A 12,545-nucleotide genomic window follows, 5' to 3' on the forward strand; every position below is an offset into this window, starting at 1 on the left:
TTCTTTTGTAAGCTAACCATGATTGGTTCTGATCCCTTGTTTTGTTTTTGAATCAAAAGGATTAGATACTAATATCACTTCTAACTTTTGGGACAAGGATGTAATGCCAATACTATATTATATTGCTAGAATTTATATATATGATGCTTTATAAATGTGATGCCACGTTTATTAAATTAGTTCCACAAAACTGCACTTTGTGGAATGGCCAATAATGGTAACGGAAGCGAGTCATCAGTCAGTGGCACTGATTCGACGGAAAGAATCATAGAAAGAGCGGTTACCATCTTTTTGCAAGCTTTGCAGACTAACATAAACAAGGGATACTAGAACGGTGAGAAAAGCGGGTTACAATAAAACAGTTCCAGGATCTGAAACCCACCACATTTACCGACGGTCCAGACCCAATGATTTTTTGCACCTTACCATGCACCGAAAGACAGAAGGTAACTTTCGCCACTTTCACTTTCAAAGATAATGCGCAGGAATGGTGGTTTCTTACCCTGAAAAAATAATAAATTGTGACTTGAGCAAGATTCTTGGAAGTATTTTATGAAAAATACTTTCTAGATTCGCTGTGAGAACAAAAGGCGTCAAAATTCATACATCTAAAACAAGGAACCATGACGGTGGCCGAATACGAGAGCAAGTTCACACAACTTGCTCGATTTGCGACATATGTCATCCCTACCGAAGCTCGAAAAGCAAGAAAATTCGAAGTAGGATTGGATGCTGAAATCAAAGATAGGCTTGAGGTTTTGAAACTGCCAACTTATGCGGAAGTGGTAGACCGAGCGTGCATTGCAAAAAAGGAATTAAAGCCTCGCACTCCAAGGAACCAGGCCAAAAAAAGCGATTTTGAGAAAGAGACAACAGAAGAACCGGTGTTGCGCCCCCTAAAAGGGTAAATACGAGCACAACCAGTTAGGCAATCAAGGTCCTACTAACCCCCGAGGTGTTACTATTCCAACTTGTCCTACTTGTGGGAAGGCTCATTGGGGACAATGTCATTGAGACACGGGAGCATGCTTTAAATGCGGTCAAGTTGGCCACTTGTTAAAAGATTGTCCAAAACTTACCAATCGTACAGCCAGCCCCTCTGGATCAGTTAGAAAACCCGCAGGACCCAGAGGAGAGAGGAAGAACCAAAAACGCCAAAGAAGGGCTTTTGCCTTGGTACTTGGAAAATCGGAAGTTGCCGAAAACGTTGTGTCAGGTACACTTTCTGTCTGCGGTCATTTAGCTCATGTTCTCATTGACTTTGGTTCAACTCATTCTTTTGTTGCACCACACTTTGCTGCCAAGTTGGCATCAACACCCGAACCCTTCGGGTATATATTGTTTGTGTCTTTTCCTTTTGGTAATTCTGCCCTTAGTGCTAATGTGTACAAATCTTGTTCTATGTCCCTAAAAGGCAAACCTTATACGTGGACTTGATTCCCCTTCACATTGGTAACTTTGATATAATCTTAGGAATGGATTGGCTAGTTGCCAACCACACCTCTGTTGATTGCAAAGCCAAAAAGGTCTCTCTCCGACTACCAAACCAACTCGAGCTTGTCTTTGATGGAACTGAAATTTTCACCCCTCCGTGTCTTATATCCTCCATAACATCCCAATGCTTCTAAGAAAGAGTTGTTGTAGTTATTTTTGTAATGTGATTGATACTAAAAAAGAGGTCCCCACCGTCGATACAATCCCCGTAGATAGAGAATTTCCAAATGTCTTTCCCGAAGACCTACCTGGTACCCAACCAATATAAAAAGCCTTTTACCGCATGTCAATGACTGAATTGAAAGAATTGAAGACTTAACTCTAGGAACTCCCGGACAAAGATTTCATTCGACCTAGTACCTTACCCTGGAGAGCTCCAGTACTATTCGTAAAAAAAAAAAAAGATGGCACGATGAGGTTATACATTGATTACCAGGAGTTGAACAAAGTCACCATCAAGAATCGGTACCCTTTGCCACGAATCGATGACTTGTTCGATCAATTTCGAGGCGACCAAGTATTCTCGAAATCAACTTGTGTTCCTGTTACCATCAACTAAAAGTCAAAATGGAAAGTATCGAAAAGACTGCCTTCAGAACCTATTACAGGCACTATGAATTTCTCGTCATGCCATTTGGCGTCACAAATGCTCCAGGGGCCTTCATGGATCTCATGAACCGAGTGTTCAAACCCTATCTTGACGTTCGTCATTGTCTTCATTAATAACATTCTCATATACTCCAAGTCACCGAAAGACCATGAACAACACTTGTGAACAGTTTTACAAATACTACGTGATCACAAACTTTATGCCAAGTTGAAGAAATGCGAATTCTGGATCTCTAGTGTACACTTTCTCGGTCACATCATTAACAAAGATAGTATCTCGGTTGACCCCTAAAAAGTTACAACAATTGTGGACTGGCCACGACCAACTAATGTGTCAGAAATTCAAAATTTCATGGGTCTAGCTGGCTATTACTGACGCTTCATTCAAGATTTCTCGAAGATAGCATCGCCTTTAACTTAACTAACTCAGAAGAATGTACCCTTTGAATGGACAGACAAACAAGAACGTTACTTTCAAGAGTTAAAAAGTAGACTTGTGTCAGCTCCTATACTAGCACTCCTCGCGGGAATAGATGGGTTCGTCATTTATAGTGATGAAATGGTTTGGGTTCCGTTCTTATGCAAAACGGAAAAGTCATTGCTTATGCCTCATGATAACTAAAGACTCACAAGAAGAACTACCTAACTCATGATCTAGAGTTGACTGCGGTGATTTTCGCCCTCAAGATCTAGCGCTATTATCTCTACGTAGGGGTGGACAACGGTTTATCTAAACCGCCCAACCCGCATATAAATGGGCGGTTTCACAAATATAATGCGGGTGGATGCGATTTGAAATATGACAAATTTGCGGGTTGCGGGCGGGTCGCGGTTTAAACCCGCAACCCACAAAAACCCCCCGCACTTTAATTATTATTGTTATTATTATTATTTTTTTATATATCAACTTTGTAACTTTAACATGAGCCCCATTATGTTCTCTATGACACTAGGATCCTTATTTTTAAGTATTTCTCAACTTTCTTAATGCCGTAGAATTATCAAGTCCTAAACTTGATTTCTTATATATTTTCATTGGTGACTCATCCACTTTTTTCTAATAAAATTTTCCTTCTGGTGGTCGATAAAGCTTCTAGTTTGATTATTGATTACTGAACTGGCAATTCTAATTGCGTACAACCTTTAATGCATTGATATACATTTTTTAATGCATTGATATACATTTTTTTCATGGCAAAAATGCTAGTGTAAGGTCTCTTTGTTTTAGGTACTTTCATTTAATGCATTGATATTCAATTTTTATTTGTAAACTCATCAGAAAATTGTTGTCAAATAATCATAAATATATAAAATGAATCTGATGTCTAAATTCGATAGGGAAAAAAAACTCAAAAATTATTTTTTAAAGAAAAAAGTGTAAACCGCAAACCGTCCGCAACCGCCCGCACATCCGCAAACCCTATCCGCATAAACCGCAAACCGCACTACGGGCGGTTGCGGGTTGACTTTTTTCCAAACCGCATAGATGCGAGCGGGTCAAAATCAAACCGCAAACCGCACAAAACCTATCCGCGAACACCCCTATCCCTACGGTGCAACCTGCGAGATTTACACTGATCACAAGAGTCTTAAATATATGTTTACATAGAAGGAACTGAATAAAGGCAATGGTGGTGGCTAGAATTTATGAAAGACTACGATGTAGAGATCTATCATCATCTAGGCAAAGCTAATGTGGTGGCAGGCACACTGAGCCGAAAGACGACCAGAAGTTTGGCGTGCACTCTTGTTTCCTGCCAAATCAATGGTTTGCTTGCCAATATAACTATGGAACTCACTTTGATTGAAGAAATTAAAGCACGCCAATGTAAAGATAAACTTTTAAAGAAAAAGTATGAGGAGCAAAGAAGTACGCCCGATCCTGACTTCACTATAAGCAATGGGATGCTAAAATTTTGAAATCGAATTTGCATACCCGACTTTCCAGAACTTAAAAAGAAGATATTGGTAGAAGCTCATAGCTCGAGGTTTGCAATCCACCCTGGCAATACAAAGATGTATCATGATTTAAATGAACACTACTGGTGGATAGGAATGAAAAGAGACATAGCAAGCCACGTCTCCAAATGCCTGCATTGTTAGCGTGTTAAAGCAGAACATCAGAGACCTGTAGGAATGCTGTAACGACTCTCTATTCCTGAATGGAAATGAGAGCACATTACTATGGACTTCGTGGTTAGACTACCACAGTTAGTTTCGAAGAATGATGTAATATGGGTTATAGTAGACTGATTGACGAAGTCAGCGCATTTTTTGCTAATCAAAATCACGTATACCCTTAATAAGTTCTCCACTTTATACATCAAGGAAATTATTCGTTTGCATGGCACCCCAATTTCAATCGTGTCTAACCGAGACCCCTGCTTCGTGTCTCACTTCTGGAACAAATTGCAAGAGGCTTGGGGGACTACATTGAAGTTTAGTACTGCTTATTACTCGCAAACTGATGGGCAATCCAAAAGAACAATCCAGACTTTGGAAGACATGTTACGTGTATGTGTGTTGGACCTCAAAGGTAACTGGGATGAGCAACTACCTTTAGTAGAATTCGCCTATAACAACAACTACCAAGCAAGCATTAGAATGGCACCATGCAAAGCACTTTATGGAAGGAGATGTCAATCACCTCTGTATTGGACGGAAGTCGGAGACAGTAAACTGTTAGGTCCCGAGATCGTGCAAATGATAAGTGATAAAATTCAACTCATCCAACAGCGAATTCACACTGCTCAAAGTAGCCAGAAAAGCAATGCAGATACACGAAGACGGGAATTGGAATTCTAACTAGGACACCAAGTGTTCCTAAAGATCTCACCAACAAGAGGGATTATCCGATTTGGAAAGCGAGGAAAGTTAAACCCATATTACATCACGCCATTCGAGATACTAGAAAGAATTGGTCCTGTGGCATATCGCCTTGCAGTGTCACCTGAACTGTCCAATGTCCACAATGTGTTTCACGTTTCAACACTGCGATGGTATCTTCGAGATCCAGAACATGTTGTGGATTATGAGGACCTAAAAGCTCAAGAAGATCTCTCTTATGAAGAACAACCAGTACAAATTCTCGATCGTCGTAATCAAGTTCTTCAAAACAAGACCATACCTCTGGTAAAAGTCTTATGGTAAAATCATCGTGTCGAAGAAGCTACGTGGGAAACAAAGAATCAAATGCGGGCCCGATATCCACACCTTTTTGAAAATTAAAGTACAACAAGTTTGAGGACAAACTTTTGTTTAGGAGGGGAGAAGTGTGACACCCCAAATGTTTAATCAATTTTAACACTAAGTTAATATCACCATATATATATGACAATATGTATACATTGAGGAAGGAAATGTAAATATGATTTTATAGGGTCAAAAAAAAAAAAGAATTGGTTCGTGTCCTGGATAAGGCTTGGAAGCTTGGATAAGGCTAAGGCTTATCCAAAACATATCCAAGCAATATCCAAAGCAATAATGAAACGAGAGCAACATGGGAACAAATTGGCCTAGGGACCTTGCATGGTAAGCAAGTTTGGAGCCTATAAATAGGAACCCCGTAGGAAGTAAAGAAGAAACAACGAAAATAGGAAAGAAACAACGGGCAATGGCGGTAGAAGGGCTCGGAAAATTAGAGGGAGAGTAGGGAAATAATAATAAAAAAAGTGAGTTATATTATAACTTGAGTCACCATAATATATTTTACGTATATTTTGAATTACCATAATTTATTTTACGCCATTTGTGTCTTATAAGTTATATTACTATTTTGATTACGTTGATTATTTTCTGAACTCTCTTTACTTAAATTGAAACCCATAGATATGTTTATTTAAATTTTAGAAATTATCTGACAATGATTTTATAAGCAATTATTTTCTGTAAGTACCATCACGGGAGTCTCATGCCTTGGGAGACTTAAATAAACCATTGGCCTCTGATTGGTCACCTTGTGACCCTCTGTTTGTCATGGATCCATTGACCTCTGTTCTTACTGTCACTCATGTGACCTATGTTCTGTTATGTTCTATACTGTGGTTACGGTTATTTATTTACATAATTTCTATATTTCAGTTTCTGCCACTTAATTTGTCTACTCAAATTAAGTTATGTTAATGTTTTAACTTAAATAACTATCCATGGTTATTTTGTGTTCCCTATACTCTGGACATAATATTTCTCACTCTACTGTGTGCTTATAGCTGTTATCCTTTCAGGTGATGAGATATAACGAAAACCTGTAACCTCGTGTAGTGGGACCTGCACAAGAATTTGATGCAGATCTGTTATTTTGTTTTTCTTTCCTTTCTCTTCCTTTTTTTTTTTATTTTTTATTTTTACTGATAGTCTGCCACTAAATGATAAAATAATAAAAACTCTACGGATGTCTTTTCTTTTATCAAAATAGTATAATGAAGTTAATTTTCTGTTTAATTATTTTCTTACTTCCATTCTGCCTCCGCTTGCGCCATTTAATTTGTTAAGATCCGAATTAATTAGTAGGTTGCGATTCCAACCTAAGCCCCTGGGGTTGGGTCGTGACACCCTAAACTATGAGAAGTGTCACTTTAACCCCTAAACTATAAAAGCGTACAAATTAACCCCTAAACTATCTATTGAAAAATATCACTTTACCCTCTATAGCGATTTCGATTTTAACACGACCCTTTTGTATCTTGGACTTGGGTTTCGTGGCGTCGTAGTGTTGTTCATGTCTTTTTCCCCTCAAACTGCCTTGAGTTTCACTATTGGATTGTAATGGTCGCGTTTGGAACAAGTTGGTTGCTTGGTTTTCAATCTTTTGTTGTCCAGAATTTTACTTCTCCGCTCGAACGGCACTTCTTGTGCTCGAGCGAGCTTTGTAAACTCTTAGTACTTTTGTAGGTTTGCAAAACTACTGGGAGAGTGTATTCTACGCTCGAGCTGTACTTTTTATGCTCGAGTGGTCTCAGCTCGAGCGGCTTTTCTTGCGCTCGAGCGTTGGTTTGTTGTCTGCAAAACTACTGGGAGTGTGCATTCTATGCTCGAGCGTTATTTTTTGCGCTCAAGCAGAACAACTTATTGTGTCTAACACTCGAGTGTCACTTCTTGCACTCGAGTGGACTGTGCGTGTATCAATTCGCAGCAGCACATTTTCACATCACATTTTCACATCTTTTTCTCTCAAAACCCTAGATCTAGAGACTCTTTCTCTAAAACTCCCTCTTTCTCTACATTTTCACCTAGATCCGTTGGTTTCTCTACCTTAGTGTCTTGGGAAAAGAGGTAGAGCGTCTCAAGAGCTTCACTTTGGTCCGAACAAAACTTGGTTTCGGAGTCTTTGAAGTTTCTTCCTTGTGTTGCTCATCTTCTAAGCTTGAGGTAGGGACTTTCTACACTCTTCTATGAGTTTTAATTTAGTTATTTGTTAATGTGCAAAGAATATTAGAATTTAGAATGATTTTGAACAAACCTAGGGTTTTGGTTTAAAATTAAAAGAGTGGTTTTCAAATGTATACATTAAAAATGGTTATGAGAGCAGATGTGAGGTTGTTTTGTGATGAATTTGTTGATTTTGATACCCGAGGTGGATTTTGGAAGAAAATGGAGTTTTGCCCTAAAATGTCTCACACAGTTATTTTTGTATAAATAAATGAAATTAGTATTGGGAATATGAAATTGGACGAATGTTTATATAAAAGGTGGAGTTGAATATGTGTTACCTCTCACATATGGAAATTTGGATAATTTATTTGTCTTGGAGATTGTATATCTATTTAGAAATATCTGTTGTGGGCTATCAGTGGAGGATAGCTATGATTGTTGTAGAAATTGCATGAGGATTTGGTGAATTGAAACTAATATCTTATCAGTTGTCATTGAATATGACTATGTCTTTGATACATTGTAAATGTATGATGTTTGAGAAAAGAAAGGGGATGTACTCCATGTTTGAGAGAAGAAATGTAATGGACTCTATTGAATTAAGTTAGCTTATGTGTCCAGGGTGAAAGTCAGGATCCTTCTCAGCACTCACGTTAACAAGCATGATCTCATTCATTAAAAGCTTAGCATGCCTCTCTTTCTCTTAGTTGATCAAATTTTTGCAAATCCTGAGGAATTCCTTCCTCTTTGTTTTCATCACAGTGTTCAAAAAGTTTTGAAAAACTTAGGTCAATACAATGATTTAAAAGGCACAGAAAAATAAGTGAAAAGCACTGTCGTTTCATTCAAATCTTCTGGCACAACTGATTCAAGGCAGAAACAAACACAAAAGCATGAAAACCACAGCTGTTTCATTCAGATCTTCTAGTGTAACTGGCTCCACGGCAGAAACAGACTCAAAAGAGTGTAAAAGAAAAACACCAAAACAAGAAAGTGATGTCCGAGGTAACACCCCCGAAATCACCTGACTCTAACAAAACAGGACTGACTTGATACAACAAGACAGACCCAACTGACTCAGTATGAAAAGACTGACTCAAAACAACGAGACAGACTCTAAACAACATAATAAAATTGACTCAATATCCAAGTCAGAAAGTACAAAAACTAGCATTCGCAAAATGCTCAAAACAGTGCGTGCCATACGCTACATCTGGAGTAAACTGAGCGCCGCCCGCAGGTGGTTCATCCCTCAATCACATCACATTATCCTCCAAGTTCACTGATCCAGTGCCGATAGACTTTGCAAGACTGGTGCGGCGATGACCTTGTTGTCAATCAAATTTTGTATCTCGTGGCGAAGATGGACGCAACTATCAGTGTCATGACCGGTTTATTGATGGAAAGTACAGTACTTAGCTGGGTCATGCTTTGGAGGGAGAAGATTGGGTAGAGGCCATTGTTCTAACGGTTTCAGATGTCCTTTCCTGAGTAGGAACCCTAGAGCTTTAGACAGAGGCATATAAAGCGGGGTGAAAACCCTCTTGCCTCGGGGTAGATAGTCCGAAGTTCAGGGGTTTGGATTGGATGCACCAACAATGGGGGTGGCTGTTTTCGGAGTGGTGGTGGCCATTCCAACTTCAAAAGATCTTGTAGCTGCGTCACCACTGACTGTCACATTCGAACTGCGTGTGTAACCCTTCTTAGGTGACTCCCTTTCGTGGTCAATCAGACCTTGTTTCATTGCGTCTTCAATCTGTACCCCTATCTCGTGTAGATTTGCAAAGGTGGGAAGGGGTAAGATGATCATCTTTTGCATCAGCCTGGGTTGGAGGTTGTGCACAACCATCCTTATCTGGTCTTTGTCAATTGGCTTGATGGTCATCATCGAGGCCTTGGCCCTCCAACGGGTTACAAAATCGGAGAAGCACTCCTTTGGCTCTTGGCGGGTGACTTTAAGATCACGAGTTATGACCTCGATCTGTGTGTTATAGGAGTATTGAGCAATGAAGGCCTCAGCCATCTCTTCCCAGTTCTGTTTCACAGAGTTCTCCAATTTCGCATACCAGATTGCGGCTATCCCAGACATGGTTCGACCGAATAGTGACAGCTTCTAGGCTGTGGTCAAGCCCATTGGTCTCAAGATATCAGAAAACAGGTGAAGGTGCACCATTGGGTCTTCAGAGCCATCGAAGTGATTGATATGTGGCATCTTGAACCAGTCCGATAATGTCACCACTGAGTCGGTATAACCATCCTCTATATCCGGAATGGCGTTAACGCCTTGAGCTCTTTTGAATAACTTTTCAAGCTTGATGACCTTCAGGGCGGTCAGGTCCATCTCAGATTCAAACGGTGTATCTGTTGAAAACGCCAGTGCCTTTGAAATCTGTGGTAGAACTGGTGGCGGAACTGGTCCTGTTGGGGCGTCCGTATCTTCCTGGACGTTTGTAATGTCCCCGAGTATCGAAACTCTAAGTGGAGGAAGGGGTGGGTGCGAAGCAGATGCTCTGGCTTGTTAGGGTTGCTGTTGCTGCTGAAGCCTGGCAATTAAGTCTGCTTGCTGAGCCACAACCTCCGCCTGGCGGGCAGCATCCTATTGCATGGCCTGCATGGTCTCTTGGAGTTGACGCATCATGTCCTCCATATTAACTGAAAACTGCAGATCTGACTGAACAGGTGTGTATTCCCTCTCTGAGGTGGAAACAGATATCTCAGCCCAATTGCGCACAGGTGAGGTGGATAATGACCATTGATCCGCAGATTGTTGAACTGGTGATCTGTGCTTGACTGGCCTTTTTACTCTGCCTCTGGCGAAGGAACACTGATTGCCCTTGAACTGAATCTCTGACCTGACAAAGTCTATCAGCACAAGTCCAATGTACCCGAGGGATGTCGGAGCCTCCTAAAGCTATAGTTCCACGACTACCTTACAAAAGAGAAAACAAACAACATCTCAGCCTGATTTCATCAGAACAGATATAAGAATAGCTGAATAACTGTACTCTATTACTGATCACTGCCCCAAATCTGAATCTGATACCCGCAGATATAACTGATTCTTAAAACACTGATACTAATGCCCATAGGCCTGATACCCAGACTTGCAAACTGATATATGCATTCCCTATAGAGGCATGACTCTAAAAGCACGTAACAAGCAAATGAGAGCCAAATCACCCCTATGTTGGGGTAGGGTTTCCCTGTCCTATTTTGTCAGGAGCTAGGGTTTCACTACGCACGCAGCGGTTTCAAACAACCTATAATCGGATAAGCAACATATCCTAGTTTGGAATAGTCACTATGGATTCCGATATGCACTAGGTCGAATGGTCGAAAAAGGTGCCCTGGTAAAAATCGGGGTTTGTGTTCCTGTCGTGGTAGAGCCCGTAACCGGTCAGCCTTATGGCACGCTTCTCAAAGTGAGCCTCTGGCGAACCGTTCAGGAATAGCAGATGGCAAACACGGTGTCCTAGGTGCACCAATGCAAATGCAATGCAAAGAGACACATAAGTGTAATCAAAACAAGATATCATGAGTTCGAGTCAAGTTCTCTAAATCCCCAGCAGAGTCGCCAGAAACTGTAGACGCACCCTGGGGGCTTTGCTTCTACAGTTCGGACTCAATTGTCACGGTTCTGAATCTAATCCCGCAAAGTGCAATGCGAGACCGATAAATCACCAAAGAGTCTAAATCCGGCAAATCGTTTTGGAAAACTGATTTTTAAGAAAGAAGTGCCAAACATGGACTGCTTTGCCATATACAGAGTTGCCATCTAAATATTTTATTTTAGGGAATTTAGAAAACCCTGACTCGTGCCTAAGACCACGTATCCGCCATCACCAAAGTTGTCTCGGCTCGGGAACTTGGGTACGATTGGGGAAGGTCATCTATGAGCACCCCCGCTCGCCCGATCAAAGATCAGCCTATACTAAGCATGATATTTTGTTTTTGAAAACACATATATTCTTATTCTGGTTAATTAGCTAGAATTACTATGTGATGCGCACAACACACAAGTATAGACTAGATCGCCTAATTTGGAACAAAGCATAGTATATCCGTTTGTTTTGCAAATGGTTTGAAGTGCTACTAGTAAGTAGGCTAAGACGTGGATTTGCCACCCTCGAGTGGGCTTAAGAAAACATGATTTTGCCACTCTCAAGTGGACTTTAAAACTCGCATTTCGATGAATTGTTCCAATTCAAGTAATCCAACATTCACCCACAAGCATTCAGGCAGTTAAATAAGCAATTAGCCTCATGGCAAGCATGCTATCATGGCAACACTCACACTCATGCAAGATGCTAAAGCATAAACACTCACAGTGTACTCCGAGCTAAAACAGGGAACTAGTTAAAAATCATGCATGATCCTAGTTTATGTTAAGATGACTAATGCAACACATGCAAAATGCAACTAGAAATAGGCTCGGCTATTCTAAGAATGGCATGTGAAATGCGACAACTCGATACACGTATTCAAGTTGGAATTGAAATGCAATGCAGTTAGCATGATATGCCGAGCCCGGTGCATGCAATACAGATGAATGAATGCAAACATGCATAGCATAAGGATGCTAATTGAAATGTGCCCTAAAACTAACCATCATAAGCAATTAAGTAAAAGGGAGAAAGAAGTGGGGGTTGGAATACATGCATCACACACACGTATGCTTATTACACAATTGCGCCCTCTCGACGGAGGGACTGAAAGAATAATACAAATTAACTAACTAATCAAGCTAATTAATTAATTACAAAACCATATCGAAATAAATAACCATTCTAAGTTATTAAAGTACTGAAATGGCCTCGAGACGAGGGATGAATGCATGCTCGAATGACTTCGCTCGGAAATCCATCACCATGCCACATGTTGCCTCTGTTTGTACTGCTCTGCACCTCTGAAAACTGCACAAGTCTTAAGGATGTTTCTGAACTGCTCCCTGAGTGTTGTGGGGCATCATCGGCCAAAATACATGACCACCGACCAAGGAAAAATGGTCATCGACCCAAAATGGGGCTCTCGGCCAAAAGTTGGTAGCCGGCCGGCACTGAAGATGGCCGACC

Source organism: Camellia sinensis, chromosome 14, assembly GCF_055761805.1.
Source record: "Camellia sinensis isolate YWXY chromosome 14, ASM5576180v1, whole genome shotgun sequence".
Lineage (NCBI taxonomy): Eukaryota > Viridiplantae > Streptophyta > Magnoliopsida > Ericales > Theaceae > Camellia > Camellia sinensis.